Below are 15,820 nucleotides of genomic sequence, written 5' to 3'. Positions count from 1 at the left end.
CTGAGAAACAAAGTAATGAACAGACCTTTTCATTTCAGAACTGGACTGTTTATACCAATCCTGTATTTAGGTATTTTTAGATACCCTTTAGGGAATTAAAGGTGCTATTCGAGAAAAAAGACCTGGACATACAGAACCGACTGTGACAGGCGTGACATAAAGCGTGGTGGAAAAGGGAAGAAGCATCTCCAGCTGGCCCATTCTCCCATCAGTGTTCTGCTCCTCCATATTCTTAGAGATGTGTATGGTCTTTGACCACATGGCAGAGAAGAGGTTAAACACCAGCTCAGGGTAGCAACAGACACTCAGAGTAATAAAAGTCTGTCAGATTAGTAAGACTCTGTGGATGAGTGATGACGATGAACATAATTGGCAGCGGGAACCTGATTTCCTGCAAGCAAAGCATGTAAGTGAGCAACAGGGAAGGTATTCAAGTCCTGGAGCCATAAACTGTTCTTCTGGATCAAGTGAAAGCTATTCTTGGTATAGACTTCAGGATAAGACAGAAATTGTATCCCACTTTCATCCATGTCCCCAGTCGTTAGATTAGATTTGGCTGCTAGCAACAATTGAGGGTGGCTGGAGATTTCTTGGCTGAAATATTGCACTGCTTGTTAAAGGAGAAATAATGGATCTGATATTTATTGCCTTCATTCTTTTCCAGACCTAAGAACAAGTAGTTTGTTTCTTATTTGTACTCAGTGACACTAACTAAGGATCAGGATATGATTTCAATTTCATGCTTCGTATTTTTTTTGCACAAAATATTTTCAAAAGGTCATTCAGGTATTTTGACACATATTTTCCCGGGACTGGGCCATAACAGAAAGATCTTTCCTATTTTTGCAAATTTTGTCAATGTTATTTATTATTTTAAAGATAAAGATGTATTTTGGCACTGCTGACTACAAGGCTTTGTTTAAAATAGATTTCATTGGCTTGTGGTTCATTTCTGTACTCAGTCGTGGAGGTGATAGGGAAAATTTTGGCAGCTCTTTACACTGAGACAACATTAAGTGCAATCAGGAAGTGTTTGTAGTCTTTTCAGTTGCATGAAAAATTTCATCTTCTCCTAATCCCCGTCCTAAAAATACGAAGCTTTTTTACAGAAATCAGCTCTTTTCATGAATATATAAACTAGCTGAAAATCCTGTTTTCTGTCAGTAAAGTGACAGAAAAGTTTTGAACAGACCTAAGCCCTGCCTTGTTTTAAAGTGTGCCCAAAAGTTTGTTCTTACCCTTCTTTCTCACCTACCAGCTTCCCCTGCTTTCAAGAAAGCATGTGTGTTCAAGCAGTGGTTTCCCTTCCCACAATAATGTGATGAGTTGTGGTTGCACATACTTGGAGCCCCCTGTGCCAGCACTCGAGGTGCTATGTGGGCCCACAGCTGCAGGGCACAGCCCTTGGACTGCATGACCTCAGCAACTGGTGGGACAAAGCTCAGCAGAAAGCACATTGCCACTGTCATCACTTTTGGACAATCTTCCTTTGATATCTTCAGTCCTCCTTCACCGAGTCCTCTTTCCTTAGGTTATATGCAAAGCAGCTGAGCCTCTTCACCTTCTTCTGTTCTGTTTTTCAGGAATAGATGCAGGCAGCATGCTCAGCTCCTTTGGCTCCTGTCATGCCATCGCATTCCTGTCAAGCTGCTCCTTTGAATCCCTGCTCACTAGTCTTTCATCAGCAGTGACCTCTGCACTGCTTGAGTCAGCTAACACCTCATTTGCTTTCATATGAAGTGCCTCCTGGGCAGAGGATATTGCCAGTGGCAGGTGGGTGAACTCCTGCTAGTCACTGGTGTGCTCAGGCTGTCAGTCTGCCCCTGCCCCACACCCCCTATATCCAACTCAGTTTGCAGGGTCTGGGCTATGCGTGTGAGAAAATGCATCATAGAGTTGTGGGCAGTATAGTCTTGAGTAGAAAGTGGTTTTCTCACACTGATTTTGAAGAGCTCCTTCAGCTCTGCATATCGGGATCTTGTCACTGCATCTTTTGAGATCCTCAGAGTAAGCTATTTTTTTTTGTACCTCAAGTCTGTTCTTTTCTCCTTCTTTCCCTCCCTCTCTTTTTAGATGTGTGCTTTAGTGCATAAATATACAGTGTACAAAATTCAGTCATTTCACTCATTGAAACACATCATTGAACACATCAACATTTGGAGGGTTTGAGTTTTCCCTCTCTTTCATTTGACTTCAGCGAGGTCTGAGTTTAATGGCTCTTTTACTATTTTCTGGTAGATAGAATAGCATGGTGGTTTGTAGCCTTAGGACACACATTGTGGAATATTTGCCATATTCACATTGTCTCTAATATCTGTATTTTTAAATAACCCCTTAAAACCTCACTGAGAGCCGAAGGATGCCTAGAGACAGATTTCAATAGGGCTGTGTCTCAAACAACTTAGAACAGTGCTCTGAAAGTGATTTCTTAATTATATAATTTGTTTGGGATTGCAAATTGCTTTCTGGAGATGATTGAACTTTCCATCACAGTAGACTGGGAAAGTACATGTAGTCAGCTCTGCTGAGGGAAAACTGAATTTCCAGATGATAAGGGGCAATGTACTGACTTGATTGATAGCAGCCAGCTCAGAATATGTTGGGTTTCTCTGCTCTGCTTCTGCTTCTGTCTCTATTTTCTTCTTTCATTTTAATCAGTACAGTCCCTGAAGCTTGTGACTGCTGTCCTCTGGAGGGGTGTTTTCTGTGGAATTCAGAATATGCAGCATTTGTTTGACCTCTGCCTCCTGTTGTACATGGTCATGCCTCACATTTCTTGTCAGCCTTTCTTTATGGCTAATAAATTCAAATATTAGAGAAAATTATTCTTCCTTTCTGACAGCTGGTCTTGCTTTATGCAAAGATGTTTGTGATGCCTCAAGGATTGTGCTTGTATGGATAATCCCACAGGCTTCTTGTTGGTCTTATGCTAAGTATTTCCTAAACTATAAACAACTGGCCTGCAGTTTAACCCCAATCTGGCACTTCTTGAGTGTATCACACTCACACACAGACACACACACAGACACAGAGCTCTGTTTGCTGAGCATTACTGCTATCTAAACTAGTTTGTTTGTACTGGCTCTAGGTCAGATCGATGTTCTGTTTGACATCTTTGACTAATATCTCAGCTTGCTGGTTTATGCATCTCTAATTGTGTGGCTGTCAGACACAACAAAATGATCCCCCTTTTTCCCTCGTACGTATTTCTTCCCACTTCCACGTCTGAATACACGAATGTTTAAGGATTCCTCTCTTTATTTCTTTTCTGTTAGGCTTTTCTGAGATATTTGCCTTGATTTTTTTTGGTCAAAACCACATAGACTCAAGTTTTTTGATAGCTCATGGCCAATATTACAAGCTCACTTGTCATGTACTTCTCATATATTATCATTTAAAATGGCCTGATGTGGTACAGTATTTTAGGCAAACAAAATGCTGGGTTTGACTTAAGTAGAAAATGAACCAGACCATTTCTTCCCTGGCTGCCTAGATGCCTATGCAAGTCTGTACCATAACAAGTTTTCAAATATTTTTAATAATAATAATAAAAATGAATTAGTTGTATTGTATGCCCTCTTATAAATATGATAGTGTTTTTGCATAAACTGACTACTGAATTTAGCAGATTGTGGAAAAATAAAACTTCATAAGAAGCACAAAGAATGAAACCTGCCTTTCTCTGGCTTTGTTTCTCAGGGCACACTGCATCAGTACAGACTCACTGGTGCCTGATAAGGTTTGTGCTCATACTGCAACAAGACACTAGCAGGGGACTCTCTATCAAACTGTCTGTATGCAGTAATTGTGAAGGAAGCGAGCAGATCTGAGACGTCTGTCCCTTTGTCAAAAACTGCCGGTTGATTTAAAAGGCAAGGCATGATACAAAAAAATAAGTAGACAATCTGAGTGTTTAAACAACGTTTCATTGGGAAATCCAGCTTAAAAACAAGACTAAGAAAAAACATCACTGCTACGTGTAATCTTTTATCTGGGATCAAAAATATGCTTTAAAGTAAGATCTCTTGCTAGAGATTTTCATTCAGCTGGGCTAACTTGTTCATTGAACTCCGCTACATGGATAACTTCTCTTTCACTTCTTGTCCAACTCATATTTGACAAATTGTGCAGTCTTTTAGGTAATTGACAATATGTCTATTCTGTGTCCTGCTAGCATCAAAATGATCAACTCCCATCTGGTGTCTGCTTTTAAGAAACATTTCCCACTTCAAAGTCCACTAGCAGCATTTTCCCCATGTTGTCAACAAATTGCTTGCTCATTTAACTTCTGACCCTTCCTGTTGCCCTATAGTGATGCTACAAAATAAATTGTCCTCAAAAAAAAAAGTCCAGAAAGAGTCTTTTCTCTGACTGCCAGCCTAAAGATACGCCTATGCCTGGTCTTCTGCTTGCCTTCCTGACATTAGTTCTGGCAGCTGTGTCTAAAAGAGGCTGATATATTCAGTGTGCTGGAGGTAGGCTGCATTAACCAGAGGTGTCATACAGCAAGAAGGACATAAAGGACTGCAGCATTGCCATCCTATTCCCAGTTTGGTTGAGTGTTGGTTGTAAAAAACATCTGAGAAAAGCAGTAAAAACTTTGTTTTCCTTCTCACCATATACCTCAGCATAGCATTAATGCTGGCACTCACGTGGAGCTGCTAAATGCTATCATTATCTGTAAAGCCAAGCTGCTTTTACTAGGTTTTTTTAACCCTTTTAAATACAGGAAAATTAATTTTTTAAATGTACCAGTGCAATGAATTTAAATCAGGAGTTGTCAGAGTATTGAAATAAAACCTCTTGATCTTCTCTGTTGTAGTTTATATTCTAAGTAAATACATTTAAAATTCTAGCTAGGAAAAAATATAGCCTAGGAACCTGATTAGACTCAGTGGAAAGCAATGTCATTGAGTTCTTCCTTTCTTTTTTCTCATTTTTAACAGGAAAAAAACACACCTTAGAAGCACTGAGTCCTGCATGAGTAATACATCTCTATCTCAGGACAAGGCATGCTGGAGCAGAAAGGGTCTGTTAAGTGCTTAGTTCCTATCAACTTTCAGTAGGATTTGGGTACCTCTCTGAAATTTTCTCCACATATGCGTGACCTGACACTTGTCCCTTTCTGCAAACACTCTGCAGCCCACTGCTAGTAAAGGCTGGTTCACCAAGGGCTCTTGGCTTTGGATAAGAAGCCTGTACAATTATATTTATAGTGGAAATACAGCTGTCAAGAGGACAGCTTGCACTCTACACCTCCAGGGACCACATATTGAAAGAGGTTGGCTGGACAGGAGTACATGAGTGAAGGGGTGCACCCACTTTATTCTGGGAACCCCAGGTAACAGCACCTTCTTCTAGCAGGCCATGGGAGTGAAGGGAAGAGAAGCAACTTATGAGAAACACTGAGAGAAATGTGGCTGTCTTTGTATTGGAAAGTAGGTGATAAATATGTTTGAGTTTCAAAACATATTTCTTTTCTTCTTCACCTAAAACTGGTGGCTTTGCTGATCAATTTAGTTGGCTAGAACACCTGGGAATAAGTCTTGTTTTGAAATAAAAAAGAAGAAAACCACCTCTTATAGCTCGAGAATACAAATTTCCCCCCCACTTGCCACTGGAGAACACATGACTCATTCTTGCAGCTCTCCTGAGCCTATTGCTGCTGCATAGTTGTCAAGATCCAGAGCACTTCTAACCTTACCTGAAAGCAGAATGGATAGTGAAAAATCTCTGTAATGGTACTATCTGTAAATGAGAGAACTGAGGGTATAAATCAAAGGCTTTTGACTCTCATTTCGGTGAAGCGGAAAATAGAATTGTCCAACTTGAAAACAGAGAAAAAGAAGAACAGAGCATTGGGTATAGAGGAGATGGACAATAGATTAGCTTAAGGATTTAAAAAATCACTGCAGGAGCTCACACATAAGGCTTTTCAGTACACCTGTGTGTGCTTGGAGGTATATCCTGCTACACAAGTATTCCCTGCCCCTAGATTTCAATAGAGCAAGGATGAAAATAATAAAGGGTTCAGCTATGAAGACAAAAAGATAGTGCCAAGAGAAGCAAATAATATTCTCTCACAATACTAATTTCTTCTTCTGATTTTCTATCAGTCAAGAAACAGACACCTTGTACTGATTTTACCTCATTAAAAACCAGTATTGTATGAAGAATATCAAACATGCACTTCACATTTAAAAAGAGTAAGAATGAAATCTTTCTTTTATATTATATTAGCACTGATATTAGCTTTTAAATCTCTCTAGAAAAGCTGAGAAGTTTTTCAAAAGCTACTTTAATACAGTTATACTGTAATACACTTGTTCTTACATATATATCAGGAACTATGATATAGATTCGTACACCATCAAGATTACATTAAAGAGGTATTTTTCTTTGGTCCAGCAATAGCATTCTGATAGGCTTGTGGTAGATTATAATTAATGCATAGTAAGTCCTGTCTCCACCTACATACACTCATGATAAGAGCTCTTTTGAATCATATTTCAGAACCACCCAAAGAAGAATAGGCAATAAGACATAAAGTCTGCCTGTGCCTCCTTTGGCTTCTGAGCTCATGTCTTTGTACCAGGTATTTTGAGTGTGATAAATCTGCCTGCCAAGAGTTGTCTTCCTTAACCCCTTCAAGATAAGTGAGAATATACATTATTTATTGGTTGTATCAGGGTCATTCACTTAATCAGTTCAGGCATATCAATATATTCTTTTTGTTCTGAAGTAAAAAAGAAAGTACAAGGAGTATGGAACAAAACTCCAGTGTATGTGGGCATACATACATTAGGCTTAGAAATTAAGCTCAGCTGTCCCCAAAGCCTAGGCATTGGTTCCTGATAGATGTCATGGTAAAGGTACCCAAGAAAAACGATACACAAGTGTCTGAACAAACTCGGGCAAAATTTCTTTCCCTTCAAAATTTATCATTCTCAAACATCACTTATCACCAGTGAAACATTACTTATTAAATCTGCAGAGTACTTTGAATATCCATTGTCAGCATGAGTCATGTTTCATCAGGAAAATAGCTCCATTCTTAATAACTGTTCAATTTGTTCCCTCATTTTTCCTCCCATTTAGAGGTTGTAGCAATACTTCTCATGAAGTCCATGCATCGAGGACACAGATGGTGGACGGGTTCCAGCACCATGACTTGAAAATTAATCACAGGGTTCAAGATACCAGTACTTGTAGCCAGAGTATTCTATGCCTCCCTCACGTGATTCAGGACATACCTTAAAAATTTAAGGTTTTCACACTTGTGAAAAAACTTAGACGAAATTATTTATGTCTACCCTAAGTTCTCACAAGCTTCAAAAAAAAAAAGAAATAAAAGTTAAAGCAATGGAAAATAAGGACACAAAATTTCCTGTCTTAAGGAACTTTTACTGGATTTTGAAATAGTGTACAAGGCAGAAGAGACTGTATGTATCAAGCTGCCCCTTCTTAGAATCATAGGTTCATTTAGGATAGAAAAGGCTTCTAAGATCAAGTTCAGCCATTAATCTTGATCTGACCCAGCTTTGGATCTGGTCCATAATGTACCAGTAGGTTATGGTGAAGGAATTTCAACTGGACATACAGGACCATAACAAAAACAGACTATAGTTGAGTACGTAAGATTACTTACAGACATCAGATTTTACCTTCTTGAATATCAATGACAATGGTAAGGGACTTTCTCTCTTGTTAAATAAATGTTTAAGATGCTTATTGTGACATTTTCATTTTTCTCCTGAAATTAAAATAGATGCTCATGATTCTCAGACTGATAAGCAAGCATACTGGACACTTCCAAAACACATTTGTTAAACATTAGGCTTCACAGTCCTTTGGAGGAGAATAATATTTCCAGCACACAACATGATTTTTATACTGCCTAATATGAGTGTAGGATGTTCTAGAATGGCTTTTTATATTCAGTCTCTAAGGAACTGCGCTAGAAGGGCTTTTCTGGCTCAATTGTCAATACAATGGTGCTCAACCATGCTATAATGCATCTAGGGATTAATTTATTGCCATTAACAGATTCACAAGGGAAACACAGGTGGCTGGGAACAAAAATTACCTATCAGAAAAGGAGGAGTATCAAAACCTTTTCAAGTAACGAAAGGAGAAAATAGATTGTAAGTGAAAATGACAATACTGCTAGAGAAGACTGTCTGTTATGGGTGACTGCTGACAAGCAGTAGTGAGATCCACCCAGTGATGAAGGAAAACCAGACAGCGATATACCTCTGATTTAAGGGATGAAATCACTATAACACAAGAAACCTCTAGGGAGAGTAAATTTGGCTATACTGGAGTGCCTTTAACTTCTGTAACCGTAAGTAAGCTAAATTAAAGCTAACAAGGGCAGGTATTTGTAGTAGTGTAACCATGGCAGCAAAGAACTCAGACTAAAAAAGGCTCCACCTGCTCAAGGACTTGCATAAATACTTGCCATTTGGCCCCACAGAGGCCTCGACTACCATAATTACACCTCTGATAATCCAAGCTAGATATGCTGCACATAATAACCACAATATGGATGCTTCTTCAGACTGAAACTCCCTTAAAAGGATCCAAAGACCTTTGGTGTCCCTAGCAGACTTTCCATTGATTTCAGTGAACTTAGTCTCAGGCCTTTTAACGTTAAAGATGAATGTAACATATTAAATTATTGAACAGAGTACTTGGTCTTAATAAGAGCAAATTATTTCTTCAGGGTAATAAAACTGATTCAGCTGTAGTGAGATAACAAAGAAAACAGACTCAGGGAAAACTAATTAAAGCATTTTGAGTACTAGAACTAAGTTTCTCCCTCCCTGACATAAGAAATTATTTTCAGAACTTTTATAAAACATTTATTCTCATATAAAGAAGGTAATAAAAGTGATATACTGTAGCCTTCTTCCCTAGCCAAGATCAAACTACCTACCTTCTAAGAAAGGGAGCAAATTGCGCAGTGTGCCTCTTGAACACAGAAAAAAATGTTTGCTATTGAAATGTGAAAGTCTATTAAGTGTTGGGCTGTGATTGCTTTCCAATTAGCTTTTACAAAGTTCTAAGGGGAAAAAAAAGGAAAGGTGGATCCCCAGCTTGCAAGACAGCCATTAGATTTCTAGGCAATCAAGGGTCACCAGACAACCGTGCTTTGTTCCATCATCTAGATGTTTTTCTATTAAGGAGAAAAGGATTTCTAGGAGAAATCGAAGGGCAAAGCCAGAGAGGGTGAGTTGCTCTTTAATTAGTAAAAGCCATTGCTGGCTTTACTGAAGGTCAGCACTCCCCAGCAATGGACACAGGCCACTGCAGTAAATACGTGTGGGTACCGAGAAGGTGATGGAAGGGGTTGAGTGGGGATGTTTAGATTGAGAGGGATAAATTTGGGCCAAAGCAGCTTTGGAGCCTGAACCAGAGCAGTGTGTGGCAAGTCCAGCAAATCTGTAGAAAGAGAAAAGTAACATGTTAACATCATCAACAGAAATATGAAACAAAGCCTTCCCTTACAGTTACTACTGTGGGTGTTTCAAGCCTTGATAGAGAGGGGTTAGATCTAAATAATCATTTATGCTGGTATTTAACTGCAAATATATGAGAAGCCCTGTTGACATCGCCAAGCCAATTTCAAAGAGAAGAACAGATTTAAGTGCTCTGCTGGATGAGGGCCAGAGGTAGCTGAAGATAGCACTAACATCACTTTGGAGAGTTTTTTTATTTCTGAATTCTCAGAGCACCCAGATGGACCTCTTCTTGGATAGTCTTGGGAAGGATTATCAAGGTAAAGCAGATTTAAAACATGCAGATTTAAAAACATCTGGAACAGACCTTGAGACACTAGCCGAACCCCTTTCCATAGACAAGAGAGAATTTCCTTTAGATCTTAAACAGAAATTTTGTATTAGGCTTTTAAACAGCTTTAGGGGCTGTTTGTTTGTTTAGAGGCTATTTATTGATTGAGACTTTTAAAATAAAATATACAGGTAAATATTTATTTCCTCATTGGAATTGCTTTATAATCTTCCTGATCTTATTTTTCAGGTCAGAAAAAGGACTGTGTCCAAAAACATTTCCTCAGAAACTGGATTGTAATAATAAATGTCATCCAGGTACACCAGATAGCCTCTGTTTGGATGCCATCCCTTGTTTCAAAAGGTATTTGAAATCAATTATCACACTGGGAAGGACTGTAAAGATGGGCTTCAATTCAACAGAATTGGCTTCTGTGTTTTCTGATCCTTGGAAGAGAAATTTTCTCCCTGGTTTTACAAAACTTTCTTTCACACTGTGCTATTTGCTTCCAGTTGTTTTGGACAATCAGGAAAATCCCACTCCAGACATGGCTGACTACAAAAGTTCTACTAAATTCACAGGAGTCCAGAATTTTTTCCAGTAGAGTTATTTCCTAACCCCTGGGTCAAACTAATAGAAAAGTACAAATTCCCAAACTCTAACATGGTCTGAATTGTTATGGATAAACCCTTGAGAACCAAAGGCCTTTCATCCATTCAGATTTGGAATGATGCACATTTCCACTCTACTAACTTTTGCAACTTGAGGCAATAACGCAGTGCTAGAGCATCTTTTTACCATTCATATTTACTTGAAATTGTGTCAGGTCTTACTTGGTTGGAAGCAAGGACTTTGCTTTTATTCCTTCCATTTCTTAAAAAATAGGCTTCCACAAGTTCTTACTGAAAATAAAGTATTCAATACAGATTTCACAAATCAATTTTGTCCATGACTTAAAGACAAGCACAGTGTCTGGAGGACATTTTCAACACTGTAATGCAGCACTCTCTGTTTACTTCTGCAGTTTATGAAGAGTTCAGGACATGGAGGGTACACATGCTCAAAACAAACTCTTGCACAGAGAAAAATGTAGTACTCCTGTTCTCTGGTACAGATTTAGAATATATTGAAGTCTATTCTGCGTCACTGCTTAGCTGGCACTTCAGGAATTTTTAGCTAATTGACAGTGATGATTAGAAAGAATAGCATTATCTCATGTTTAGGGGAGCTACAAAATTCCAACCTCAGCATTCCTGTGAGATCTGTGTGAGAAAACAGGGACAACAGATGAAGATGGCTCTGGGAAACTGCTCTGAATATTTGTATTTGAGGGAAATGTTTTGAATTGAGTTTATCTTTGTGTCATGATGAAAAGCTGCATGATTAGAGTGGTATTCTTACTGGGACACTATTTCTCATTGCTTAAATGTTCAGTGCCCCAACAGCAGCACAATTCATTTGCTCAAAGGGATGGAAGTTGTTTGGTTTTTTTTTTGACTGGGTGAATTTTCACAAGTGTTAAAAAAGGCTATTTAGAAGTACTACCCAGTTTGTCAAGGCATTAAAGTTAGATAAATCTTCTTGCCACAATTGTATTAATGGGGTTTTACATTAACAATTAAGTTCTAAAAGAAAGAATTTGTTCTGAAGAGGTGTCCCTTTGGCACACAAAGCTTTGCATCCTGCCAAAGATCCTAGCTGCAGATACACTGAAATCCATGTTCCTTCCTGACTTCTGAAGCTTGGCCACAAGTTATCCCTAGGGGACTTGGCACCTGCCAGTGTCTCTTATTGCCTTGCAAAATTACAAAGTTTTCCAGCAAACATTCTTTCCTCCCTCTGAAATCTGTAAACACTATACTATATAGGCACTTATTTTAATTAGTATTTTTAACGCTGTATTTTCAATTAATTTGTTGTGCTACTTGGTTAGTATTTTCAGTGACTTTCCTTTAAAACTGTTCATTTGGAATATTTTGTTTCTCTGGAGTGAGCTTTTCTCTTCACCCCTGTGGCTCCCAGCTCATATCTATGGATAACAACAGTGCATGTACATGCTCTCAACACCTTGGGAGGTGAGCTTATACAACACCTCTTTCATCACCTGGATCAGTGCTCCAACTGGGGTTTCTCAATCTCTTCAGTCTCCAGGATTTCCTTCCTCACAGAGCATCTCTAGGCCTGAATCACTTCAGTGTTTATTCCCTTTAAAAAATAAGAGAATAAATTTTTTTAAATGACTAAGGTTTTGGTTGAAAGTGAGCACTGTGATTAATATGCAGTTTGATATGCTGCAATAATTTTTGTGACATGTTATGACCTACAGTGAGGCACCACCTTTGAAAACATAAAAAATCTTGATTTTCAAAAGTTCAGAGCACTCTTGGACTCCAGCAGCTTTGGTGGGAATGTAGGGTCAGCTCTGGCCTTCCCTGCAGTCAAGAGGACTTTTATAACAGGGTGAGTTTTGGCCTATACATTTAAGCAGTATGATCAAATCACTTTCTTTTTGAGCCTAGGTAAGGATTTCAGTTCCTCACTTTAATGCACTCCAGTCTGAAACATTTGTTCTTAACAACTGTGAAAAAAAGGAAATGTTCAGGAGAAAGTTGTGCTTTATGCTGGAGTTGAACTTGAAGTGATCTCCTGAGATATCTTTTATTTGTATGTTAAGCAGAATGCACATTTATGGTGCTGTATAAATAATAATAATAATGTTATCATCTCTCTGTATTCTGTTTATTGTAATCTGTTTATTCTGCAAAACTGAGCAATGAAAGTAAAAATAGCCTCACTATGTATTTTCAGTGAAGATCCATAGCCGTTTTTATTTCATACAAACTTGTTCTTCCCAAGTTATAAGGCACTTCATATTTAAAGCTATCAGAAGAAAACAAAACCAAAAAAAGAGAAAATCTCAAAAATAAATGTTCTGACATCATTAAGTAACTCAGCTCCATAAAAACATGATGCCATAAAATCCAGTAATGTTCTTAAGTACTCCACAATCAAATCAGTGAAGAGTTCTACCTAAAAATCAGTGGTGGTTGATGGCCAAAGGAATTAAAAAAATTAAGTGGAACCACAAAACTTGAGGAATTAGTCATGAGACACGGAATCTTTTACCTATAAATCAGTGTGAAACCATCTCAGTTTCAGTAAGTAGCCACACTTGTTAGGGATTGATGGTCTATAGGGATCAACATTAAAAGGCAATAGCTACCACATTGTGGTATACAAGATATTAAAGCTATTTCCCGTACCCAACAGAGGAAATCAAGAATGCATTCAGATATTAATGTCAGCCAGCATTTGTGAAATGAATAGTCTTGACCTCAGTCCCCCCTCTTTTCCAGCAAAAAGGAGAAGCTGCAAAAAGTGCCTCCTTATTTGTGACCTTGAAATCACCATTTCTGTGAATGATTAACTTGGTGCAGAAGGAGGACAAGAATGCTGGAGGAAGAAACATAGAGGAGTTGTGCAAAACTTGCCACTTGTAATGACACCCTTTCCACAGATAAATAGTTTTTTTAAACCCTTACACTGCCAAACCCGCTCTTTTATCACCTGTAAATATACTAATGGCATGTAAAAAAACCCTCCTGAAATAATTCAGGGAGAAAACATGAACTGACAGTCTGGGCATTAATCACAGTATTTTATATTACTCTAGTATGAAAGTCACCACCTTTAGAAACTTTCATTTATCATGCTTCCCTGTTTAAGCCATTCACAGAGGATTTGCAATAGTTTCCTCATTCCAAGTCTAGGAAATTGTTACAAATGCAATAATCAACATTGGAAACCCCCAATAGCATCATTTTAAAAGCAAGAACTGCATACTGCTGCACGAGAGTTTAGTGTGGTTTAATGTTGACAGACACCAGTGGCCAGCCTTTCACTGAGCAACACATGCAAGAGCCAGGGGATGGAAGTTTACTCCAGGAAGAGATGGGGATCACATGTTTTTAAGCCTGGCCACACTGATAATTGATCTCATCCAAAATAAAATACAGCAAACTATGCTGCATTAACACCTCATTTGCATGGGGATCCTAAAGGCTGTATGCAAAGAGAGCTTAGCTGAAGGCATGACTTCCCCTCTGGAAGCAGAGTCACCCAATGCAGCAACAATCCTAATGACTCCAGGAAAATTAAATTGATGTCCATCCTTGAACAGCAAAGGCCCTAAGGCATCTCTCAGGATGCTTCAGCTGTGGCTTGGGGGCATGGAATGGCCTGAATGTGCATCTCTCAGGCTGATGGTCAGATGAGATGTTGGCTTGTGCTGGGCTACAGATTAGCAGCCCCCCCCGGGTAACCCCGCCTCAGAATGACCCCTCTCAGCCCTAAAAGCTTCCTTATTGGTCAACAGTGCTCTTGAGGTCACCGCCCAAATGCTGAAACAGAGTTTGTCCAGCATGGAGGATGTCTGGGCATCAGAGAGCGGTATGTGTGGTGCCTTATGAGCCAGTTCCAAGCCATCATGCCTAACTGGTGCCTAATGGATGGCTCTAAAAATAGATTGGATTTCCCTGGGACTAAGGGAGGTGCTGTTCCTCTCCGGCCACTGTGCTTTCCATCCAGCTGTCTCTCCAGGGTGATGGATGAAGCTGAGTGCCATGTCCTTTTGGGTGCCAGTTTCTGCATGGTCAGTCTCACACAGTGCTGGCCCTTCCTAGGTGCCAGGCATTTTGGGGAGGCAATGGGTTATCTGCACAAAGGGTTACACCTTGCAAGCCCTGCTTGTGTGTAATGCAAATGCTGACCTGCAGTGTCTTTTTTTCCTCCCTTACTTTAACTTGTTAGCTAAACATAGCAAGACCACATCCCCCCACGTGACCAGGGCTGCTTACTGCATCTTGTAGCATCCATCCAAATTCAATACCTGCATCACTTCTGACAGCTTTTGCTACAAAGACCTCTGAAGCCTTTTTGTCCCATTTAAGACCTCTCAGTCCTTTGCTTCTGTATAGCACTTCCTGGCCCTGGGTTGAAGTACATTATTAAAAATTCCTTACAGACCTACATTAGTATAAATTAAGAGGTAGAGGACATTATCCTGCATAGAGTGTGAATTTTTATTCAAATAATTCTATTAGCATAATTATCTTTTTCAGAAATTAAATGAACATTATTACACTTGATGTGCTACAAATTATAAAAGCAAAATTTCACTTGTAAGGTTGCACAGCTCTCAAGCAATTAGCCATATTGCACCCAGCAAACCAAAATTAAACACATAAATTAAACCAGCAGGGGGGATAATAATGTTAGAAAGGGGGTATAGACTTTATGTGGTTTGTTCGTTCTGAAGCTCCAACTAAAGGTAGTTCTGACAGGAACAGGTCAGACAAGTGGTGTTAACAGGTTCCCCCACACTTTTCTAACTTGCAGTGTAAAAATCTTACTTGACAGAACAATTATGTGGACTACTTTCACTAGGGATAATAGCATAATCTAAACAAGTCCTTTCCCTGTGTTCTCCATGTATAGTCTTGCAATCTGTCCCTAATTTTTACAATACATAGCTGTTATTGGCATTTTAATCAATAGGCACATTGGATCTGAACTCAGCATTCATACTTTTTTTATGATTATCGAATGCCTGTGGTTGCATTTATGTGCAGCTACCTACACAAAAATATACAGCACTTTATAGACACACCTTTTATTCTGCAGGCATTAATTATTACAGCTGCCAAAATTTATCAACATAGAGAAATATTTCCAGGTTTGCTAAAGCATTTAGATGAAAGCAGTAAATTAAAGAGCTTGAAGAGATATGTGAGTGCTACTGAATGGTCTCTAAAGGTGTCTCACACTCACAGAGTTTGCTGAAATTCTTCTAGACCAGCTTCAACACAGGAAATGTCCTGTGTTTGAAAAATACACATTTGTTTTACCAAACTTAGAGTTATGCCAGTCCCTCAGCTGAGGGACCCATGCTGTCCTTTGCTGTGCAAGTGCTCACCATGATGATGTGGAGGAGCTCTCCTCCTCTGCTATCTGGTAGGTCACAGTCAGC

General features: G+C 39.0%; 1 long non-coding RNA gene across 2 annotated transcripts in view; it reads right to left on the bottom strand.

The window, feature by feature from the left end:
• Positions 1 to 1,568: 1,568 nt before the first annotated feature.
• The window catches only part of LOC108446128, a 75,514-nt gene continuing 61,262 nt past the window's right edge, over positions 1,569 to 15,820 (bottom strand). For both annotated transcript variants that reach the window (XR_001861240.1, XR_001861241.1), the window contains exons 3-4: positions 11,897 to 11,997; positions 1,569 to 9,444 (exon numbers count right to left, since the gene is read on the bottom strand). This is a non-coding gene — a long non-coding RNA (uncharacterized LOC108446128). The remainder of the gene's footprint in view (positions 9,445 to 11,896; positions 11,998 to 15,820) is intronic.

The sequence above is a fragment of the Corvus brachyrhynchos genome, unplaced genomic scaffold (genome assembly GCF_000691975.1).
Source record: "Corvus brachyrhynchos isolate BGI_N302 unplaced genomic scaffold, ASM69197v1 scaffold3, whole genome shotgun sequence".
Taxonomy (NCBI): domain Eukaryota; kingdom Metazoa; phylum Chordata; class Aves; order Passeriformes; family Corvidae; genus Corvus; species Corvus brachyrhynchos.
The sequence above is the reverse complement of the archived record's forward strand: the minus strand, read 5'-3'. Positions and strand labels throughout refer to the sequence as shown.